The sequence below is a fragment of the Callithrix jacchus genome, chromosome 12 (assembly GCF_049354715.1).
Source record: "Callithrix jacchus isolate 240 chromosome 12, calJac240_pri, whole genome shotgun sequence".
NCBI classification, from domain to species: domain Eukaryota; kingdom Metazoa; phylum Chordata; class Mammalia; order Primates; family Cebidae; genus Callithrix; species Callithrix jacchus.
In genome coordinates this window covers 23923073-23945716 of record NC_133513.1, presented here as the reverse complement: position 1 = coordinate 23945716, position 22644 = coordinate 23923073, and the positions used below count along the sequence as shown (strand labels likewise).

At 46.9% G+C, this 22644-nt stretch overlaps 1 protein-coding gene across 2 annotated transcripts in view; it reads right to left on the bottom strand.

Moving 5' to 3' along the window:
- SCNN1B (sodium channel epithelial 1 subunit beta) overlaps positions 1 to 21456 on the bottom strand; it is an 82432-nt gene extending 60976 nt beyond the window's left edge. For both annotated transcript variants that reach the window (XM_035267186.3, XM_035267187.3), the window contains exon 1: positions 21331 to 21456. The gene's annotated coding sequence lies outside the window, so the exon portion shown is untranslated. The remainder of the gene's footprint in view (positions 1 to 21330) is intronic.
- Positions 21457 to 22644: the final 1188 nt, after the last annotated feature.

Sequence of the window (22644 nt, the reverse complement as noted above, 5' to 3'; positions counted from 1 at the left end):
TCCAATCTGTAGCTTGTGTTGTATACATGTTGGATAGTGCTGACCTAGATCAATGGCCCGCATACTGTAGGCACTTAAATGTGGCTTTAACATGGGAATGAACATAGGTGCGGCCAAATCGGTGCTTTTCAGGCATGGAAAAAAACAAACAAAAAACTGTTGTATCTGGGAGGCTCCAAGGGAATGGAAGAGAGTTTGGGTAGGGGCAGTTTACATAACTAAATCATCATAATTAACACCCGTTAGTATTACTAGAGACAGGGTCTCACTCTGCCGCCCAGGCCAGAGGCCAGAGTGCAGTGCTGCTACCTCAGTTTACTTCAGTGTTTGGCTCCCGGCTCAAGCGAAACTCCCTCCTCAGCCTCCCGAGTAGCTGGGACTGCAGGGGCACGCCACCATGTCTGGCTAATTTTTGTATCTTTTCTGTAGAGGCAGGGTTTCACCACGCTGTCCAGGCTGATCTCAAACTCCTAGACTCAAGTGATCCTCTTGCTTCGACCTCCCAAAGCACTGGGATTACAGGCGTGAGCCACTGTGTTTGGCCAATATCTATTATGCTGATGATAGTACCTAATGTGCTGAGTACCTAATGATGTGCCAGGAACTGTCATGGCACTTTAAGCCATAATCTTGTTTAATCCTTGAGTCAATGCTCTGAGTCGGGGTTGGGAGGGGCCGTCATTGCTTCTGCAACAAAGACAGCTGCTAAGGGTCACCCCGCTGGAGAATAATCTCTTGAACCCTGGAGGCAGAGGTTGCAGTGAGCTGAGATCACACCACTGCACTCCAGTCTGGGAGACCCAGCAAGACTCTGTCTCAAAAAAATAAAATAGGCCAGGCACAGTGGCTCACACCTATAATGCACTTTGGGAGGCCGAGGCAGGTGGATCACCTGAGGTCGGGGGTTCGAGACCAGCCTGACCGACATGGAGAAACCCTGTCTCTACTAAAAATACAAAATTAGTTGGTTGTAGTGGCACATGCTATAATCCCAGCTACTCAGGAGGCTGAGGCAAGAGAGTTGCTTGAACCTGGGAGGCGGAGGTTGTGGTGAGCTGAGATCGTGCTACTGCACACCAGCCTGAGCAACAAGAGTGAGATTCCTTCTCAAAAATAATAATAAAATAAAGTCTAGGAAGAGAATTCAGCAATTCATAATTGCTGATCTCCTTAAGCTCACCCATCCAGATCTGGCCACCAGTACCCTCAAGCTCAAGGACTCCGGGAAACCGGCTGGGGCTTGGGTGGTCATTCTTGTTCAAGGCAGTTGAGGTGATGGCTGTGGGCCCAGCCTGACCCAAGAGAGGGCCCTGCCGCTGTCCTTGACGCTGCAGCAGCCACAGCTCTCCGTGGGGTGTGGCCTTCCCCTCTCATCCCTGGGGCTCCAGGCTTGAAGCTGAAGGCCAGGTGTCAGGGGCTCAAATTTGTTTGTGTAGAGGCCCATTGTGGTATCTAATGTGAGAGCTCCTTGGAGGGGGCCTCAGCTGTCAACTGCATGGATCAGAACCCCCGGGAATGGGGAAGAGGTTTGCAACACATGGACAAGAACTTCTGCTCCCTCCCAACTCCAATTATATCTTTAAGTCATGGGTTTGAACTTGAGGAAGCCGCTTGAGTCTGGTCAAAGAGACAGTTGACTGAAGAAGCCAACTGACACCTAATTCCCTCCATGAGAACTGGAGGTCAAGGAGTCAGGCCTCAGAGAGAGTAAAAATACCACCTTCTGTGGGAACTCAGGATTCCCCCACCCTAGGGAAGAGTCAGCGCAGAGCTGAGGGCAGCAGTTCTCCAAGTCTGGTCCCCAGAGTGGCTGAAACATCACCACCTGTGAGTTGTTAGAAAGGCAAATCCTCTGTCCAGGCACAGTGGCTCACACCTGTAATCCCAGAACTTTGGGAGGCTGAGGTGGGAGGATCACCTGAGGTCAGGAGTTCAAGACCAGCCTGGCCAACATAGTGACACCCCATCTCTACTAAAAAAAAAAATTAAAAATTAGCCAGGTGTGTTGGTGCATGCATGTAATCCCAGTTACCAGGGAGGCTGAGGCAGGAGAATCGCTTGAATCTGGGAGGCGGAGGTTGTGGTGAGCCAAGATCGTGTCATTGCACTCCAGCCTGGGCAACAAGAGAAAAACTTCACCTCAAAAAAAAAAAAAAAAAAAAGAAAAGAAAGAAAGGCAAATCCTCAGTTTTAACAGCCTTCCAGGAGGTTCTGGCCATGCTAAAGTTTGAGAATCACCAGCCTACCACTTTACTCTTCCAAGTATGGCACCAGAACCAGCAGCACTGGCGTCATCAGCTTGTTAGAGCCACAAAATCTGGGCCCCACTTGACCTACTGAATCAGAATCAGCATTTTAACAAGAACGCTAACGACTTGTGTGCATGTCAACATTTGAGATGTGGCCAGGCAAGGTGGCTCACGCCTGTAATCCAAGCACTTTGGGAGGCTGAGGTGGGAGGATCACTTGAGCCCAGGAGTTTGAGACCTGTGTCTCTACAAAAAAATATAAAAATTAGTAGGATCTTGCGGTGAGATGAGATCCCGCCATTGCACTCCAGCCTGGGCAACAAGAGCTAAACTCCATCTCAAAAAAAAAAAAGAAAGAAAGAAACTGTGTCTGTTTGCTCCTCCAGAGCCTGCTCTCATAACCACTTTGCTGTACTGATTCCTGACAATCAATCTATATTAAAGACAATCAATAATCCACCACCATCACCAGTCACCACAATGCCCAGATGCAATCTTCTCCAGAACAAGCCTTGGGCAGCAAACTTGTGCTGTTTGCATCTTGATTGGCATGTAGACACCACTCAACCTTTCTCTGCTTTGAGCTGTGGCTGGAGCTGAGGCACTCAAGACAGTTCAGTACCTTCTGCAGGAAGAAGGAAGCTGGCGGGGCAGCCCTGTATGGCGGGGCAGCCCTGTATGGCTGTGCAGGCTGTGTACTATACAACTCCAAGGAGCATTCTTCATCATGTATGTAGTCTATATGAATAACAGTGACATCCCCGGAGTCGGCAGCACACAAACCCCACAGCCATTTGTTGCAGCCCTAGAGGCCAGAGGCAAGCCCCTCAGGATTCCCTGGGATAGCATTGACCTTGGGTGACCACCTTTATTGCTATTCAGAAGCAAATCATCAAAAAGGGAGATGAGCCCAGAAGGACATAGCATCATGCATGGTGGGGGTGTGTGCTGGCAGCTCTGGGGGACCCTTTGGGATAGGAGCAGGAAGGAGTTTTCCCTGAGAACTCCTCCGTGCAGCCTGGAAAAGGATCCTGCTCCCTGATCTCTCTCATTCCAGATTGGCTGTAGCATCAGTTCTGAACTCTTGACCCTGCAAAAAAGCTCCCCTCCCACCCCTCCACACCCTGGCTCCTTGAGAAGAAAAAAGGGCCCTTGAGTGGTCTCTCCAGTTGTGTCCCCACGCTGGCTCTCCAGTGCCTTTTCTCACACTGAGCAACACCTGCTTCTTGCAATCCAGAGACTGAGCTGCTGGGAACTCCCGACCAGATGCCCTGAGTGATTTCCTTCACTGCTCTCCCTTTGCAGAGTGTTCTGTGTTTGTTTTCCTTTTATGATTTCAGCCAGGTCCTGTGCCAGGGCCTCACAGGCATTAGCTCATGTGCCTCTCACCATAGCCCTGTGAGGAGGAACTGTGATCATTACCATTTTACAGACAAGGCTGGTGAGGTTCAGAGAGGTTAGGTCAATTGCCTGAAGTCACACAGCTCAAATGTGGCAGAGATAGGGATCAAATTTAGGTCTCTCAGGCTTCAGAGCCCAAATTCTTAGCCGTCTTTCTAGGAGATGAGGTGTTATCATGTACTTTGGGTCTGTTACTCCAGCTGTGGGCTGGGTCTTGGGTCTGGGAAGCCATGTGAGTAACCATAATGTTGCTGCTGGTGGTGATGGTGATAATGGTGATGATGGTGAGGATGGCAATGGTGATGATGATGGTGAGAATAGTGATAATTTGGTGATCCTGACTGTGGTGATGGTGAGGATGGTGATGGTGATGGTTATGGTGATGATAGGGATGATGTAGTGATGATGATGATGGTGAGGATGGTGATGGTGAGGATGGAGGTGATGGTGATGATGGCGATGGTGATCATGATGGTGAGGATGGAGGTGATGGTGAGGATGGTGATGGTGATAGTGATGAGGAGGATGGTGGTGATGGTGACCATGAAGATGGTAATGGTGATGATGAGGATGTATTTATTTGATAGGGTTATTGCATGCAGATTAAATGAGAAGACTCAGGCAAAACATTGCTCCCTATGCCTGTACTTGGTTTGTTTAAGAGACAGGGTCTCTGTCATCCAGGCTGGAGTGCAGTGGCATGATCACAGCTCACTGCAGCCTTGAACTCCTGGCCTCAAGAGATCCTCCAGCCTCAGCCTCCCAATTAGCTGAGACTACAGGTGTCACCACATGTGCTAATTAAAAAAAATTTTTTTTAATAGAGATAGTCTCACTATGTTGCCCAAGCTGGTTGGTCTCAAACTCCTGGGCTCAGGAAATTCTCCCACCTTGGCCTGCCAAAGTGCAGGGATTACAGGCGTGAGCCACTGCACTAGGTTCCCATGCCTGTTCTATAGTAGGTGCTTATACATGCTGGGTCAGCTGGGCTCCCTGTGCCCCAGACCTCCAGAACGGGTTCCATGGCATCGCGGTTTATTAAATAAACACGTTCTTTGCCAAACACCAGGTGAAAGGCATGAATCAGAGATAAGAAAGGGAAAGAATGGTGACATTTTTTTCTCTTAGCTCCTTCTGTTTCCTGCTCTGTCTCCATTTCCTGCCAACCTCTGAAATCCAGCTTTGCCTTTCCGGGCCTTGGTTTGGGCCATGCGTTCCCCGCCTTGTGCTGGCACAGTGGCTGGCCTTGGATCCAAAACCTTGGGAGGGAAGCCCAGGGTCCAGGGCCCCTTCAGCCCCTAGGAAGGCCACCTGGCTTGAGGAAGCCAGGCCTCCAGGGAAATTAGAAGGCTGGGAATGTGGTGCCCTGAGGGCCAGGAGCTCAGTACCCTCTTTGTTGGGGGAGATTAAAATCTTCACCTGCACAGTGACCCAGGGTGGTTCCTGGCACTGTGAAAAGCCGAAACCTTACACTTGGCTGTGGGTGAACCAAAGGCTTCGAGAGCCATGTCACAGAGAAAAGAATTCCCCTCCTTCTCCACATTCACCTCTCAGATGACACCAAGAAGCCGAGGAGAGGCAGGCTGGGGTGAACAGAGTGAGCTCTGCAGTCAAACTGCTTGGGTTTGAATCTCAGACACACCATTTGCCAGTTCTGTGTGACCGTGGGCAAGTTACTTAAGCTCTCTGAGCTGATTTTCCTGTCTGCAAAATGCAGACAATTACATTACCTGTTTTGCTGGATTGTTGTAAAGATACACTGAAATCCTGCAGTGAGAGAGCTCAGTTTCTGTGTGTAAAAGGCAGATAATAATTGTATCTGGCTGGGTGTGGCAGTTCACACCTGTAATCCCAGCACTTTGGGAGGCCAAGATGGGAAGATTGCTTGAGTCCAGAAGTTTGAGACCAGCCTGGGCAACATGGCAAACTCTGTCTCTACAAAAAAAGAAAAAACAAAATAAAAAAATTAACTGGCCATAGTGTTATGTACCTGCAGTCCCAGCTACTGGAGGGGTTGAGGTGGGAGGATGGCTTCAACCTGGGATGCTGAGGCTGCAGTGGGCTGTGATGGAGCCACTGCACTTTAGCCTGGCCAACAGAGTGAGACCTTGTCGCAACAAACAAGAAAAGTGTAAAAATAATATTAATAATTTAAAAAACTGTACCTACCCCATATGGTTGCTGAAAGAATTCAGGCCGGGCACTGTGGCTCACACCTGTAATCCCCACACTTTGGGAGGCCGAGGCAGGATCTCCTGATCATGATGTCAGGAGACCGAGACCATCCTGGCCAACATGGTGAAACCCCATTTCTACTAAAAATACAAAAATCAGCTGGGCATGGTGGTGCATGCCTGTAAATCCAGCTGCTAAGGATGCTGAGGCAGGAGAATCACTTGAACCAGGGAGTCGGAGGTTGCAATGAGCCGAGATGGTGTCACTGCACTCCAGCCTGGCAAAAAACTGAGACTCTGTCTCAAAAAAAAAAAAAAAAAAAGAATTCAATGAAAGAAAGCACGCAATGCCTGGCATGTAGTTATACTTAAAAAAAAATTGCCTATTATTATTATTACTGTAGGAGAGACAGCCATATGGGCCCCATCAGAGTTGATTTGGCAAACCATATCACGTGTTGAAAAAGAAACTGAGACCAGTTCATTCCTTGTGTGTAAGGCAACCCAAACAACAGGGTTCCCAGACAATGCTGGCCACACCTCCTCAAGTGAATGAGATCCTTTGTAGAGGGGTCTTTAGGGTAGAGTTTTTAGCCAACTGGATCATAAAAAAAAAAAAAAAAATACAGCCCTGTCCATGTCAGGCCCAGCCACCAGTCATGGGGCCCTACTGGGAGTTCAAGATTAGGGGTGAAGATGGGGAGGGGACCAGAGGATGGGGTCCATGGAGTTTCCTGGGGGATGAGAGATGTGGCTTGGTCACCACTGTATTTTCAGTGTCTAGCCCAATGCTGGCATGTGTCCATCCATCATTCATTCATTCATTCATTCAATAAATGTTCACTGAGCATCTACTGGGAACTTGAACAACAGCAGTAAACAAAACAGAAAACCTTGCCTCCAAGTGTTTAGATTCCTGTGAACTAGTGTTATAGCACTTGGGAAACACTCCCTAAATACTTTTTAAATGAATGAATGAATTGCCAATAAAACTGCTTTGTATCAGAAAAGAAAACGTCATCTCTCTTCTCACTCAAATGCAGAAAAATGTGCAGACTCCTTCCCCTCCACCACTGCTCTCCTCCAGGTTCTGCTCTCTGGAGGAGAGGGGTGGGGAGGAGAATCTGCCCAGTGGGCTCACCACCCTGTGGCCAGGATGGCGCCACTCTCTATCATCTGGTGTCAAGGGATCGGGGGAGGTGAGGCCCAGCTAGACTCCTGTTCCAGCAGCCAGCAGCTTGTAAACGACCAGATTGTCATCCACTTGAATATCCGCCCTTCCTCCACTGGCCCAACGCCCTAATTCTGAGATTTCAACTTTCCCTGAATTCTGCAGATAAAGCTGTTTCTGGCTTTTCAGCCCAGAGCTCTCCCATCAATGCTCTACCCTCGTCCCTTCTCCAGGCGGGACAGAGCAGGCGGACGATTTGAGATCAGGAGTTCGAGACCAGCCTGGCCAACATAGTGAAACCCCATCTCTACAAAAAATACATAAATTAGTCAGGCATGGTGGTGCACCCCTATAATACCAGCTACTTGGGAGGCTGAGGCAGGGGAATCACTTGAACCTGGGAAGCAGAGGTTGCAGTGAGCTGAGATCATGCCACTCCAGCCTGGGCAACAGAGCAAGAGTCTGTCTCAAAACAAACAAACAAACAAACAAAAAAAAACAACAACAATTTTCCCAGTCAGGGAGGCACCAGGGAAGAGAGAGTTGGGGTTGAAACTCAGGTTCTGTAATTGCTGTGTGTCCTCAGGGCAAGTTTCTGAACCTCTCTGAGCCTCAGTGTCTTCCAGCTGGGCATCCCTTCCCTGCTTTTGGCCTCCTCAAGGAGGAGGCCTTGTTTCAAGTTTATTTATTTAACAGACATTTATTTAGGCCTTACTGTGTTCTGGGCACTGTTCTAAGTACTTGACACATTTAATCCTCATAACATTCCTGATGAAGTGAGAATCGTATCATCTCCCATTTACAGAGGAGAAAACTGAAGCACAGGGAGATAAGTAACTTGCCTGAGGTCGCCCAGCTAATAAGTGGCGGAGCCAGCCGTCCAGGTTAGCAGCCCCCAGGTAAGGAATTGCTGCAACAAGATTTTGTTGGAGTCTACATTTTGCAATTTACATTGTGGAAACACAATTTCTTCTTAAATTTGAAAATACCAAGTGATATAAAAATCCAGATTTTATTTTATTTATTAATTTTTTTGACACAGGGATTTCCACTTCTTTCACCTAGGCTGGAGTGCAGCAGTGTGATCTTGGCTCACAGCAACCTCTGCCCCTGGGGTTCAAGCAATCCTCCTGCCTCAGCCTCCCAAGTAGTTGGGATTATAAGCACATGCCACCATACCCGGCTAATTTTGTATTTTTTACAAAAAACAGAGTTTTGCCAGCCCCATCAAAAAGTGGGCGAAGGATATGAACAGACACTTCAAAAAAAGACATTTATGCAACTGAAAAACATGAAAAAATGCTCATCATCACTGGTCATTAGAGAAATGCAAATCAAAACCACATTGAGATACCATCTCACGCCAGTTAGAATGGCGATCATTAAAAAATCTGGAGACAACAGATGCTGGAGAGGATGTGGAGAAATAGGAACACTTTTACACTGTTGGTGGGAATGTAAATTAGTTCAACCATTGTGGAAGACAGTGTGGCAATTCCTCAAGGATCTAGAAACAGAAATACCATTTGACCTAGCAATCCCATTACTGGGTATATAAAAGGATTATGAATTGTTCTACTATAAGGACACATGTACACTATGTTCATAGCGGCACTGTTTACAACAGTAAAGACATGGAACCGACCCAAATACCCATTGATGATAGACTGGACAGGGAAAATGTGGCACATATACACCATGGAATATTATACAGCCATAAAAAACGATGAGTTCATGTCCTTTGCGGGGACGTGGATGAAGCTGGAAACCACCATTCTCAACAAACTGACACAAAAACAGAAAACCAAACACCACATGTTCTCACTCATAAGTGGGTGTTGAACAATGAGAATACATGGACACAGGAAGGGGAACATCACACGGTGGGGCCTGTTGGGGGGTGTAGGGGGCTAGGGGAGGGGTGGCAGGGGGTGGGGAGCTAGGGGAGGGATAGTATTAGGAGAAATACCTAATGTAGATAACGGGAGAATGGATGCAGCAAACCACCATGGCATGTGTATACCTATGTAACAATCCTGCACGATCTGCACATGCACCCCAGAACTTAAAGTATAAAAAAATAAAGAAAGAAAGAGAGTTTTGCCATGTTGCTCAGGCTGGTCTTGAACTCCTGGGTGCAAGAGATCCACCTGCCTCAGCCTAAAGTGCTGGGATTACAGGTGAGAGCCACCATGCCCCGCCCAGACTTGAGGCTTTTACAAATTCCCTAGATCCCTGCTCCGCGCAAATCTGCCGGTCTCAGTATTTGGTCCAATTGCTGATTCCAACCTCCCTACTCTCCCAATCCTGACCTTCTACAAGAGCCTCAGGCCCACAGAGAGAGCATTTTGTAAATGAAGTAATTTAATCCTTGCGGGATTCTTGTGAAGCCACCACTCTTAGGCAACCCCATTTCACAAATGGGAAAACTGAGGCTTAAAGAGGTAGAGCCATTTGATCAAGTACACATACCTGAGAATTGATAGATCCAAAGACTAGAACCAAACATTCTGACATCAAAGCCCCTAGTTGGTTGTTTTTTGCATCCTCCAATTTTTTTTATTGTGGCAAGATATATAACATAACATTTACCATTTTACCAGTTGTAAGGACATAGTTTAGTGGTACGAAGTACACTGCAACCACTATCACTATTATCCATATCCAGAATGTTTTTTGAGACAGGGTCTCACTGTGTGGTCCAGGCTGGAGTGCAATGGTGCTATCATGGTACAATGCAGCCTCAACCTCCTGGGTTCAAGCAATCCTCCCACCTCAGCTTCCCGAATAGCTGGAACTATAGCTGCACACCATCAGGCCTAGCTAATTTTTTTGTACTCTCTTGTAGAGATGAGGTTTCACCATGTTGTCCAGGCTGATCTTGAACTCCTGGCTCAAGCAAGTTGCCCACCTTGGCCTCCCAGATTACAGGTGTGCATTACTAGAAGTTTTTAATCATCCCAAATGGAATGAGACTCCGTACCCAATAAGCAATAACCCCCCACCTCCCATCCCCCAGTCCTGGTAACTATTCTACTTTTTATCTCTATGAATTTGCCTATTCTAGGTACTTCATATAAGTAGAATCATATAAAATTTGGATAATATTTGTCTTTTTGTGATGAAAGCCTCTACTTTAAAAAAAAAAGCTAGTATTTTAAAATTTGAATGCATAATGTGTAATTTGGGTAGTGCCAAAAGGAATTCATCTTATTTCTTTTGTCTTATTCTTTTAAAGACATAGTCTCACTATGTTGCCTAGGCTGCTCTCAAATTCCTGGCCTCAAGCAATCCTTCCTCCTTGGCCTCCCAAAGTTTGTTGGGATGATAGGTGTCAGCCACCACACTTGGCTAACTTGTTCAACATTATGCTTATTTTATTTTTATTTACTTATTTATTTTTATTTTCGTGAGATGGAGTTTTGCTCTTATTGCCCAAAACAACAAGGCTAGAGTGTGATGGCGTGATCCTGGCTCACTGCTACCTCCACCTCCTGGGTTCAAGTGGTTCCTCTGCCTCAGCCTACCAAGTAGCTGTAATTACAGGCGCCTGCCATCATGCTCAGCTAATTTTTATATTTTTAGTAGAGATAGGGTTTCACCGTGTTGGTCAGGCTGGTCTTGAACTCCTACCCTCAGGTGATCCACCTGCCTTGGCCTCCCAAAGTGCTGAGATTACAGGTGTGAGCCACCTCGCCTTGCCATTATGCATGTTTTAAATAAGGGGCATGGCTAAAATTTATAAGTATAATACAATAAATGTGTGGGGCAAAAACCTGTGAAGAATGCCAAATTGTATGTAATGAAAAATTAGTCTCCATTTCACCTATGACCCGCAGTTTCACCTCTGCAAAGACAAACACTATTATGCTTCCAGTGTGTACTCCAGATTTTAATGTGCACGTATATTAACACGTTCTCATTTAGCAATACATCTGGAAGATTGTTTCACATCATTTTTCTTTCTTTCTTTCTCTTTCTTTCTTTCTTTCTTTCTTTCTTTCTTTCTTTCTTTCTTTCCTTCTTTCCTTCTTTCCTTCCTTCTTTCCTTCTTTCCTTCTTTCTTTCTTTCTTTCTTTCTTTCTTTCTTTCTTTCTTTCTTTCTTTCTTTCTTTCTTTCTTTCTTTCTTTCTTTCTTTCTTTCTTTCTTTCTTTCGGCAGAGTTTCACTCTGTTGCCCAGGCTGGAGTGCAGTGGCACGATCATGGCTCACTGCAATATCCATCTCCCTGGTTCAAGGAATTCTTCTGCTTCAGCCTCCCAAGTAGCGGGATTACAGGCACCCACCACCACGTCTGGCTGATTTTTGTATTTTTAATAGGGTGGGGTTTCACTATGTTGGTCAGGTGGGTCTCGAACTCCTGACCTCAGGTGATCAACCCACCTTGGCCTCCCAAAGTGCTGGGATCATAGGCATGAGCCACCGTGCCCAGCCTCACATCACTTTATAGAGAGCTACTGTTTTCTTATTAATGGCTGCCCCCCAGTCTCTTAGGTGGCTGTTCCAACATTTACAGTACTTAGTTCCTTTCTGATGGACATTTAAAATAGTTCCAATCACTTGTTCTCACAGTGCTGAATATCCTTGTTCTAACACGTTGTGCCCAATGCAGAGATAACCAGGGGGTAAATTCCTGGAGGTGAAATGGCAGATTCATAGGGTATAGACATCTTCAATGTTGACATGTTTGCCTAACTGCCCTCAGAGTTAGGCCAAGAGCTTGCACCAATTTGCATCCTGACAACTGGCTTAGGTAATTCACTCCCTGAGCTCCCTCATCTGAGGCTTGGTCCCGGTGTGAGTGAGTCCAAGAGCTTGCACCAATTTGCACCGTGACCACTGGCTTAGGTAATTCACTCTCTGAGCTCCCTCATCTGAGGCTTGGTCCCGGTGTGAGTGAGTCCAAGAGCTTGCACCAATTTGCACCGTGACCACTGGCTTAGGTAATTCACTCTCTGAGCTCCCTCATCTGAGGCTGGGCCCCGGTGTGAGTGAGTCCAAGAGCTTGCACCAATTTGCACTCTCACCAGCAGAATTTGAGAGTCCTGGTTTTCCCGCATCTTCATCAACATTGAGTGTTACCTGACAACCTGACAGGCAGAAAACAATCACTGTGGGTTTCTTTTTTTTGGAGTGCAGTTGAGAATCTTTTCTTTTTTTTTGGATTCCCTCTATGGCTCTGTCCTAAGTTTCCCTCCTCACTGTCCAGGGCTTGTGGTCTCCTCAAACTCTTTCTGATAGTTCTTTGGACCAAAAAAAAATCAGCAAGTTTCTCTCTCTCTCTTTTTTTTTTTTTTTTTAAGAGAGAAAAAGAAGGGGAAAAAAAGAAAAAGAGGGAAAAAGGAATATTACTTCATTCCTAAAATGGGTTTCAATAATGGCCGATCAATATTTTGAGTGTTTAAAGTGGTTAATGCATATTTTATGTGTTTAAAATGGAGACCTCTATTGTGTTTACTTGTTCTGGCTCTGAGTTCAAGTCCTGGATATCGTTATCAATTTGTTGTCTCGTTGAATCTAAATCTCATTATGTGTCTTATGTATCTGGGTGTTAAGATCTCTTATTGTTACATTAATCCTTTTACCCTTGCATCCCTGTAGCTTTGAAATCTATTTTATTAAGTGTGAGAATTGCAACTCCTGCTTTTTATTTATTTATTTTTATGCTCTCCATTTGGTTGGTGAGTTTTTTTCCATCCCCTTGTTTTGAGTCTTTGTATATCTTTAGATATATCCTTAGATTTTGTGGATAATGTATAGTTTGTGTGTTTAAAATGGAGAGCTCTATTGAGTTTATTTGTTCTGGATCTTAGTTCCAGTCCCGGATATTGTTATCTATTTTCTGTCTCGTTGAATCTAAATCTCATTATGGGTCTTATGTATCTGGGCGTTAAGATCTCTTATTATTACATTAATCCTTTTACCCTTGTATCCTTGTAGCTTTGAAATCTATTTTGTCAAATGTGAAAATTGCAACTCCTGCTTTTTATTTATTTATTTTTGCTCTCCATTTGGTTGGTACTTTTTTTTTTTTCCAACCCTTTATTTTGAGTCTATGTATATCTTTGGATATACTGTTGGATTTTGTCTGTATCTTTTGATTGGGAGATTTGGTCAATTTAAATTTAGGGTTGCTGCCATTTGATATTAACTGGCTATTTTGTCCTTTCGTTGATGAAAATTCTTCTTTATGTTAATGCTCTTTACTTTTTGGTGTATTTTTAGAAAGGGTCATACTGGTTGTTCCTTTCTGTGTATAATGCTTCTTTTAGAAGTTCTTGTAAAGCAGGCCTGGTGGTAATAAAATCTCTGAGTACTTGCTTGTTCCTAAAAGATTTTATTTTTCCTTCAAATGTAAAGCTTCAATTGGCAGGATATGAAATTCTGGGCTGAAAGTTCTGTTGATTAAGTATATTGAATATTGGCCCCCACTCTCTTCTAGCTTGTAGGGTTTCCGTTGAGAGATCTGCTGTAAGCCTAATAGGTTTACCTTTATGGGTAACTTGATCTTTCTCTCTGGCTGCCCTTAATATTTTCTCCTTCATTTCGATCTTGGTGAATCTAACAATTATGTGCCTTGGGGTTGGTCTTCTTGAGGAATATCTTTGTGGTGTTCTCTGTATTGCCTGGGGTTGAATAGTGTCCTGCTTTGCTAAATTAGGAAAATTTTCCTGGATAATGTCCTGGAGAGTATTTTCCAGCTTGAATTCATTCTCTCCGTCACATTCAGGTACACCAATCAAGCGTATATTAGGTCTTTTCACATAGTCCCATATTGCTTGGAGACTTTGCTCATTTCTTTTTATCCTTTTTTCTCTATTCTTGTCTTGTCGTTTTGTTTCATTAAGTTGGTCTTCGATATCTGATACCCTTTCTTCTGCTTGATCCATTCGGCTGTTTAAGCTTGTACATATTTCATTAAGTTCTCGTGTTGTATTTTTCAACTCCATAAGTTCATTTGTATTCCTCTTTATATTGTCTATTCTTTTCAACATTTCATCTAACCTTTTTTCCAAGTTCTTAGTTTCTTTACATTGGGTTAGAACAAGTTCCTTTAACTCCCAGAAGTTTCTTATCATCCACCTTTTAAAGCCTACTTCAGATAATGGAACACAGTCCTTTTCCATCAGGGCTTGTTCGGTTGCTGATGAGTCCTTTTCCATCAGGGCTTGTTCCGTTGCTGATGGGTTCTGATTTTGAGTATACTCGGCCTTCTTAGGCTGTTTTTTTCCCTTCATTGTAGATGAACCGCCTTTCTAATTAGGTTTCTGAGTTGACGTCCGACTTATTGATTCCCAGTGCTGGGATCCGAGCAACCCACTGTGGCAGCCTAAATAGCAGCGATAAGACTGATGGTGCTCTTCTGCCTGGGAATCTCTGGTCTGGCTTCCCTCTTGAGTCCGCAACAAGCGGCTCTGACTTCCCGGAACTCCAAACTCCGGTCAGTAGGGGAAGCATCAAGAGTGGGGCTGGCGACCCGTGGGGCTCCTCCACTGGGAATCGGCTAATCGGTGAGTGACAAAAATTCGTCTAAAAATGTGGCGTCGTCTCGTTCTCTGCGCTTTCACTGGGAGCTACAATCCTGAGCTGTTAGTGGTCGGCCATCTTGGATCTGATTCCGAGAATCTTTTCATCTGTGTGAATTCATGTATACATCTCTTCCTGTGATCAACCAAATTATAAGCTTTGCTTTTTAACCTTTTGAATGGGGTATTTAGTCTTTGAATTGGAAAAACACATTTCTTTTTCTCATGAGACAGGGTCTCACTCTGTTGCCCAAGTTGGAGTGCAATGTTGCAATCATAGCTTGCTGCAGCCTCCAACTCCCGGGTGCAAGCCTCTTCCTGCCTCAGCCTCCCCAGTAGCTGGGACTACAGGCATGTGCCATTATGCCTGGCTAATCATTCTTTTTTATAGAGATGGGGGTCTCACTATGCTGCCCAGGCTGTCTCAAGCTCCTGGCCTCAAGCAATCCCCTGGCCTCAGCCTCCTTGAGTGCTGGGATTACAGGTGTGAGCCACTGCACCTTGTTCTTCTGACTCTTAGTCAGTGCTTCAAAGAGGATGTGTGAGGGCTGGGTGCGGTGGCTCACGCCTGTAATCTCAGCACTTTGGGAGGCCGAGGTGGGCGGATCACCTGAGGTCAGGAGTTCAAGACCAGTCTGGCCAACATGGTAAAACCCCGTCTTTAAAAAAAAAAAAAAAAAAAAAAAAGAGAGAGAGAGAATGTGTGGAGGGGCCTGCTTCTTGATTTGAGGTCATCTGCAGGATACCACTGCCCCAGCCTGAGCTTGACCTGGGCCTCCTTAATAGTCCTCTTATAGGCCAGGCATGGTGGCTCATGCCTGTAATCCCAGCACTTTGGGAGGCTGAGGCCGGTGGATCATGAGGCCAAGGGATCGAGACCATCCTGGCCAACATGGTAAAACCCCGTCTCTACTAAAAATACAAAAATTAGCCAAGTGTGGTGGCACACACTTGTAGTCTCAGCTACTTGGAGGCTGAGGCAGGAGAATCGCTTGAACCTGGGAGGTAGAGGTTGTAGTGAGCTGAGATCATGCCACTGCATTCCAGCCTGGCAACAGAGCAAGACTCCATTTCAAAAAAAAAAAAAGTTCTCTCGTAGAGTTGAGGTCATTCGCCGCTGCCTAGGTCTTGTTCCTGACCATATGTTCTCATGGGGGCCAAGAGAGAAGGTCCATAGGCACAAAGGAGCCTCTACGAACAGGCTCTTTATAAGGTGGTAGTGATGCTTGATACTGAGTGTCAACCTGATTGGATTGAAGGATGCAAAGTATTGACCCTGGGTGTGTCTGTGAGGGTGTTGCTGAAGGAGATTAACATTTGAGTCAGTGGGCTGGGAAAGGCAGACCCACTCTTAATCTGAATCTTGCACCATCTAGTCAGCTGCCAGCCCAGCTAGAATATAAAGCAGGTAGAAAAAAAAAACATGAAAAGGCTGGACTGGCCTAGCCTCCAGCCTACATATCTCTCCCATGCTGGACCCTTCCTGCCCTCAAACATTGGACTCCAAATTCTTCTGTTTTGGGACTTGGACTGGCTTCCTTGCTCCTCAGCTTGCAGGCAGCCTATTGTGGGACCTTGTGATCGTGTGAGTTAATACTTAATAAACTCATACACACATACACACACACACACACACACACACACACACACACACACATCTCCCATGAGTTCTGTCCCTCTACGAACCCTAGCTAACACAGTTGTAGTGGTGTGGGTGCAGGTCTTCAGCTGTCAGGGGCAGTCTTCACTAGGAAGCAGCTCCTCTAAAAGTCAAATTTGCCCCAGGCCCTCACAGGGGGCAGACTGGAAGCTGTAAGTCTAGGATGGAGAACAAATTTGGAAGAATAATAGTTCTAGGAACTCCACCAGCTTCCTTAGCAACTTTCCTATCTGTAAAGAAATGGTTCCTTCCAGTTCCAGGGCTGAGAGGGACATGCTTTTATTTTAGGATATGCCCTCCGGATATGTCTTTGCTGAGGACAGAATTCTTACCATCCACCCTCTCTTCTAGTGTGAGGCAGACACAGGTGACTGGAGGAGATCTCATTTGAAGTTCTATGCTAGGCCAGTGGCTCTCAAACTTGAATGTCTGTCAGAATCACTGAGAGAGCTTATTAAAAAACAGATTGTGGCCAGGCGTGGTAGCTCATGCCTGTAATCCCAGCACTTTGCGGGGCTGAGGCAGGTGGATCACTTAAGCTCAGGAGTTTGAGGCTAGCCTGGCCAACATGGCGAAACCCCATCTCTACAAAAAATAGAAGAATTAGTTGGGTGTGTGGCGGGAGCCTGTAATCTCAGCTACTTGGGAGGCTGAGGCAGGAGAATTGCTTGAACCTGGGAGGTGGAGGTTGCAGTGAGCCAAGATCGTGCCACTGCACTCTAGCCTGGGTGACAGAGCCAGACTTTGTCTCAAAAAAGAAAAAAAAGAGCACAGGCTTTATTTCAGTCAAAGTAACAGCAGCAGTTGCTGTGTCCTAGGTTCTATGCTAGGAAGTGTGAATTCATTGTCACCAAACCCTCCTAATATGCCCATGCAATGGCTTTTATTAGTACTGGTTCCACTTTACAATGAGAAAACCGAGGCTCAGAGAGGGCTCACAAGCTTTGAATCAGACAGATGTGCTGTCCGACTCCAGCTCTACCACTGACCCACTGCAAGATTTTGGGCAAGTGGTTTGCTCTTCTTGAGCCTCAGTCTAACTCGTCTGTAGAATGCAGATCACAACATATGATTCCCAGAGCATGATAAGGAGTACAGGGGTGATGATTACAAGAGCACCTGCACAACGTAGTTACTCAAGAAATGCTCGTCCCTATTCCTGTCTCATGCCCCATCACGGCCTCAAGTTCCTTTTCTCACTCCCGAGATACATCCTCCTATCTTTCCTCCTACTCACCCTACTACAAAGTGACTATATACTGCATCACCTCCTGAACATACTTCCTTTGGTCATGCCTTTAGGCTATTTCCTCTGCATGGAATACTTTTCTCACTCCACTGCTCCAGAAGAACTCCTATTCATCCTTTAAAACCCACCTTAAAAAGCCCTTCTCTTTGAACCTTTCCTTGAAATGTTCCCTTCTGGTCCTTGGCCAGAAAAGGTGTAGCGGCATCTTATTTGAAGAAGGAGTTCAAAGTGTTACTTTCCTTCCTTCCTCCCTCACCTACCACATTTTATAAAGGGTATAACTGAAGTATAAATGTACTGCTACAGGGACCAGGCAGGCAGGTAACACCACCACTATCAGCCTCAGCCTTAGCCTCAGCAATGCTCAGACAGTGTTTACTTGAGTCAGGCACTGTGCTGAGGGATTCATCTGTGTTGACTCATTTAATGTCCAAAATAACCCCTTTATTATGCCTGCTTTACGCATAAGGAAATGGAGTCACAAAAAATCCTAAACAATTTGCCTGAAACTGGTGTTTTTTTTGAGACAGAGTCTTGTTCTTGTCGCCCAGGCTGGAGTACAATGGTGCAATCTCAGCTCATTGCAACCTCTGCCTACTGGGTTCAAGCTATTCTCCTGCCTCACCTTCCCAAAGTGCTGAGATTACAGGTGTGAGCCACCATGCCTGGCCTGAAACTATTATAATTAATCCAGTGCATCGCTGGGAGATTGAGACTGGCTGTGGAGTCTGTGGTGTTACCTTTTATATTAGCTGCTCTTTATGAATGAGGGGAGGACCAGGTAGGGACTGTCATGCCTTGCAGGGTGCCTACTCCATGTAAGGGGCAGCTAAATGTCTGGCCTGGCATTGCCAGCTTTTCTTTTCTTTCTTTTTCTTTTTTGAGAGAGGGTCTCACTCTGTTGCCCAAGCTGGAGGGCAGTTGTGTGATCATAGCTAGATGCAGTCTCAACCTCCTGGGCTCAGGGAGCCTCTCTCCTCAGCCTCCCTTGTAGCTGGGACTGTAGGCACATGCCACCACACCTAGCAAATATATATATTATTTACATATATGTATGTAAATAATATACATATACATATGTATATGCCTTTTGTATATGTATATGTATTATATACATATACAAAAGCCCTTCTTTTTGAACTCTAGCTAACACAGTGGTAGTGGAGTGGGGGCATGTGCATACATGGATCTGTATGTGAGCAGTGGAGCTAGGAAGTGGTGAAGCTGGGATTGTAGTGTCTCTGATTCTAGTTTTTCATCCACCTGGATCATGGGTTCCACCAAACTCTTGAGTGTCCCATCAGGCAGTCTAGAGCAGACACCCTCTCTTAATGCCACAGTCTGGACCTACAAAGTTTGTGGTTCACAAATGGGACTTTGGACAGTCCAATCTGCTGGTTTGTGGTCTTCAACTCCTTCTGTCTGCTATTGGAGGGTGAGTTTGGCTTTGGGGGCATCTAGAGAGAACCACTAGAGGTGGCCCCTGATGGGCCTCTGCCCACTGGGGCATGGCCAGGCAGAGCTAGTGGCCTGGCTGATTCCCAGCCTTTGGGACCAGCAGAGACTGCAGCTAGAGAGAGTGTGGTGCTTGTCCTTGGCCATAGACAGAATAGAGGTGTGTGTGCACACCTGTGCATGTGTATGCATGCATGTGCACATGCTTGTGTGTTTCATGTATGTGCACAATGTGTGCTTGTGTGTGAACATGCGTATGTACACATATATGTGCATGTGTGTGTGTGTATGCATGGGTCTGTATGTGAGCAGTAGAAAAGAGAGGACCTCATCCCCTAAATTCAGATCCTGTAAAGTGAAAAGAGAGGACCTCATCCCCTAAATTCAGATCCTGTAAAGTTAGTTTAGGATAAAGAACAAGAAATTGAACTTAACCCTGAGATAACAATTTATAGAAGACACTGATATAAAAACCAGCCAGAAAATTTTTGTCACCTAAATTCCCATCAGCAGGCATGCCCATGGTGGGAATCCATACAGCAATTTAAATAAATAAGCTGGATTTATATGCAGCAGCATGGATAACAAGATGAGAGGGGCCACGTTGCAGAATGACATAGGTGGGTTGTACCATTTCTACTTCTACTGCTATTTTTTTTTCCTTTGGGATGGAGTTGCACTCTTGTTGCCCAGGCTGGAGTGCAGTGGTGCCATCTTGGCTCACTGCAACCTCCGCCTCACAGGTTCAAGAGATTCTCTTGCCTCAGCCTCCTGAGTAGCTGCGATTACAGGTACCCACCACAACACCCTGCTAATTTTGTGGGTTTTTTTTTTAAGCAGAGATGGGGTTTCTCCATGTTGGTCAAGTTGGTCTTGAACTCCCAACCTCAGGTGATCCACCCACCTCGGCCTCCCAAAGTGCTGGGATTACAAGCATAAGCCATCACTCCCAGCTTCTGTTTTTTAATTTGTTATTTTTTTGAAACAGAATCTTGTTCTGCTACCCAGGCTGGAGTGCAGTGGTGCGATCTCAGCTCACTGCAACTGCCACCTCCTGGGTTCAAGCGATTCTCCTGCCTCAGCCACCATGCCCGGCTAATTTTTGTAATTTTTTTTTTCAGTAGAGATGGGGTTTCAGCATATAAACCAGGCTGGTTTCAGACTCCTGACATCAAGTGATTCACCTGCCTCAGCCTCTCAAGGGTTGTACCATTTCTATTAAATATCCACCTACAACATTAATAAGTATTTAACATATTTTCTATGGCTATGTATGTATGACTGTGTGGGTGGAAGAAAATGTCTAGAAGGAAACACCCCAAATTATGAGGTGATTACCTTTGGGGAGCTGGGAGGGCAGCGGTAGAAGATCACTGCAAAGAAGAATGGATCCCTGTGTTCCGCATGGAATTACACAGTTCAGTGGTCAGGCAGGTTGGGTCACTCATGGATGCTCGGATCTGAGACAGGGATGCTCAGGTCTCTGGGAGCTTTCAGGCCCATCCTCCGTGGGCTTTGTGAGAGCTGGGCTGCCAGGGACCAAAGCCAGTCTTGGTTGTTCTGCCCCCACTCTGGTGGAGGTGAATGGGAAGATGTGCATTTTGTGGACTGGAGCTCTCTGCTGCTTCCTCCCTAAACTCCGTGCCTCAGTCTCCCCCTCCACGCTAGAGGGAGAATGTCCCTGTCTTATATCCCAGACCCTCTCCCTCCACTGCACACCTAAGCCACATGACATTTCTCCAGACATCAACTTAGCGCTGCACAGTCCTCAGCGCAAACAATCGCAGAGCCTTCGGATGTGGCCTCCTCCCCAGCACCACCCCAAAAGGGACACTTAGAGAAGAAACGCAGGTTCCCCGGACGCTACTGACAGCCCACGAGGTAGGCTCCAGGGTCGGACTGCCTGGGTTCAAATCTGAGCTAATCAACTTGTTCCTGGGACCTAGGAAAGCTTACCCACCCTCTGACCCTCACTTTGCACCTCTGCAAAATGGGGACAGCAAGAAAACCAGAACCACCCCACAGGGATGGCCTGTGAGCGAAGTTAGATCGTTTGAGCAAGGCGCTCTGCTGTGCGGTGCCCAGCACGTAGAAAGCTATCTCGAGTTTCATTGTTGTCACCTCCTGAACAACCTGTCGCCCCGCCCCCGCCCCATGCCAGGATTTTGCAGCTGTCTCTGAGGTCCCAGACACGCCGGGGACCCTCTCCCCGTCCCGCCGTCCGCACCCTGGGGGCTTTTCCCAACCTCCAATTCTCCCTTCTGCCCCCAACCACTTCAGTACCCAGGCCGGGTCCCGGCGCCGCAGACGGGCACCCAAGCGCCCTCCCGTGGGAAACTGAGGCGGACAGCAGCGCGCTGGCCGGGGTTAGGCAGAAGGCGCGGAGCGCAGGTTCGCAGGGCAGAGCGCGGGAGCCTGGGTGCGAGTCAGGGGTCGCGGTCATACCTGCTCGATCGGTGGAGTGGGGACAAGGAGGATGCGCGCTGTCGGCGGTGGCGGAGGCAGCAGTGCGCGCTGGGCAGGCGGCGACGGCGGCTGAGTGGTGGTGACACTGGGACACCGGGTGACACTGGGACACCGGGCAAGCGCGGCGAGACCGAGGAGGAGCGAGCAGGTTCAGGGGCGGGGAAGCCCCGGGAGCGCCCGCGGGCGGAGCTTACCGGGCGCCACCGGCCCGGCCACCTGCAAGGTCCCGGCTCCTCTGGCCAGTTCCCTCGACTGCCAATAGCTCCAGCCCCCACAGGCCACGTGCAGGGACACTGGACGCCTCCCGCACGCACACCTCCACGCTCCGCATTCTCTCTCTCTCCGCTTTTCCGGACACCAGCGATACCCACATGCGCCACGAGTATATTCAAAAACCCCCTCATCCGAGTGTCCTCCACGCCCCTCAGTACATATCACATGCCACATACATGAACACTCCGTCCCATCCCACGCGTGTACCTGTCCGGCTTACCTCGGCTAAGCATCGCGCTCACCTATACAGTCGCGCCCCCATCACGTCCACAACCTGGCAGGCACAGAGTCCTCTGGGCCAATTGGTGATTTTAGGGGAACCTGTGCAGCCCCTTTCTCCAGGAAAGTTCTTCCCGCTGCCTCTTCCATCTCCTCCAAGGTCAATATCAAACCTCAATCATCCCCGATAGGTCCGATCTTTGCATTAGAAATTCAAACAGTCCACCCTGGTTTGGGACCTCTGGCTCCCTCTGGAGTGCCCGCTATACCTGAGCTCCAGCGTCAGGGCACCGACTGGCCTTGCGATGTCCTCAAATTTTCCCTTCCTTCTCTCTTCTCAATTCAAGGTTCCGGGACTATCATTTCAGCCACTTTCTTACCAATATTCTTAACACTTCATTTCCTGTATATTTCGCCACAGATTGTCCTGATGTAGCCATTCTCAAAATGTTTGGTTTTGGGACTCTTTTGTACTTGGTTTTTTTTTGAGACAGAGTCTCACTCTATCGTCCAGGCTGGAGTGCAGTGACTAGATCTTGGCTCCTGCAACCTGCCCCTCCCAGATTCCAGCCATTTTCCTGCCTCAGCCTCCCAAGTAGCTGGGATTACAGGCACCTGACACCAAGCCCGGATAATTTTTTTTTGTATTTTTTGTAGAGTTGGGATTTCTCTATTTTGGCCAGGCTGGTCTGGATCTCCTGGGCTCAAGTGATCCACCAGCCTCAGGCTCCCAAAGTGCTGGGATTACAGGTGTGAGCCACCATGCCCAGCCAGGAATCTTTTGTGTTTTTAAAAGTTATA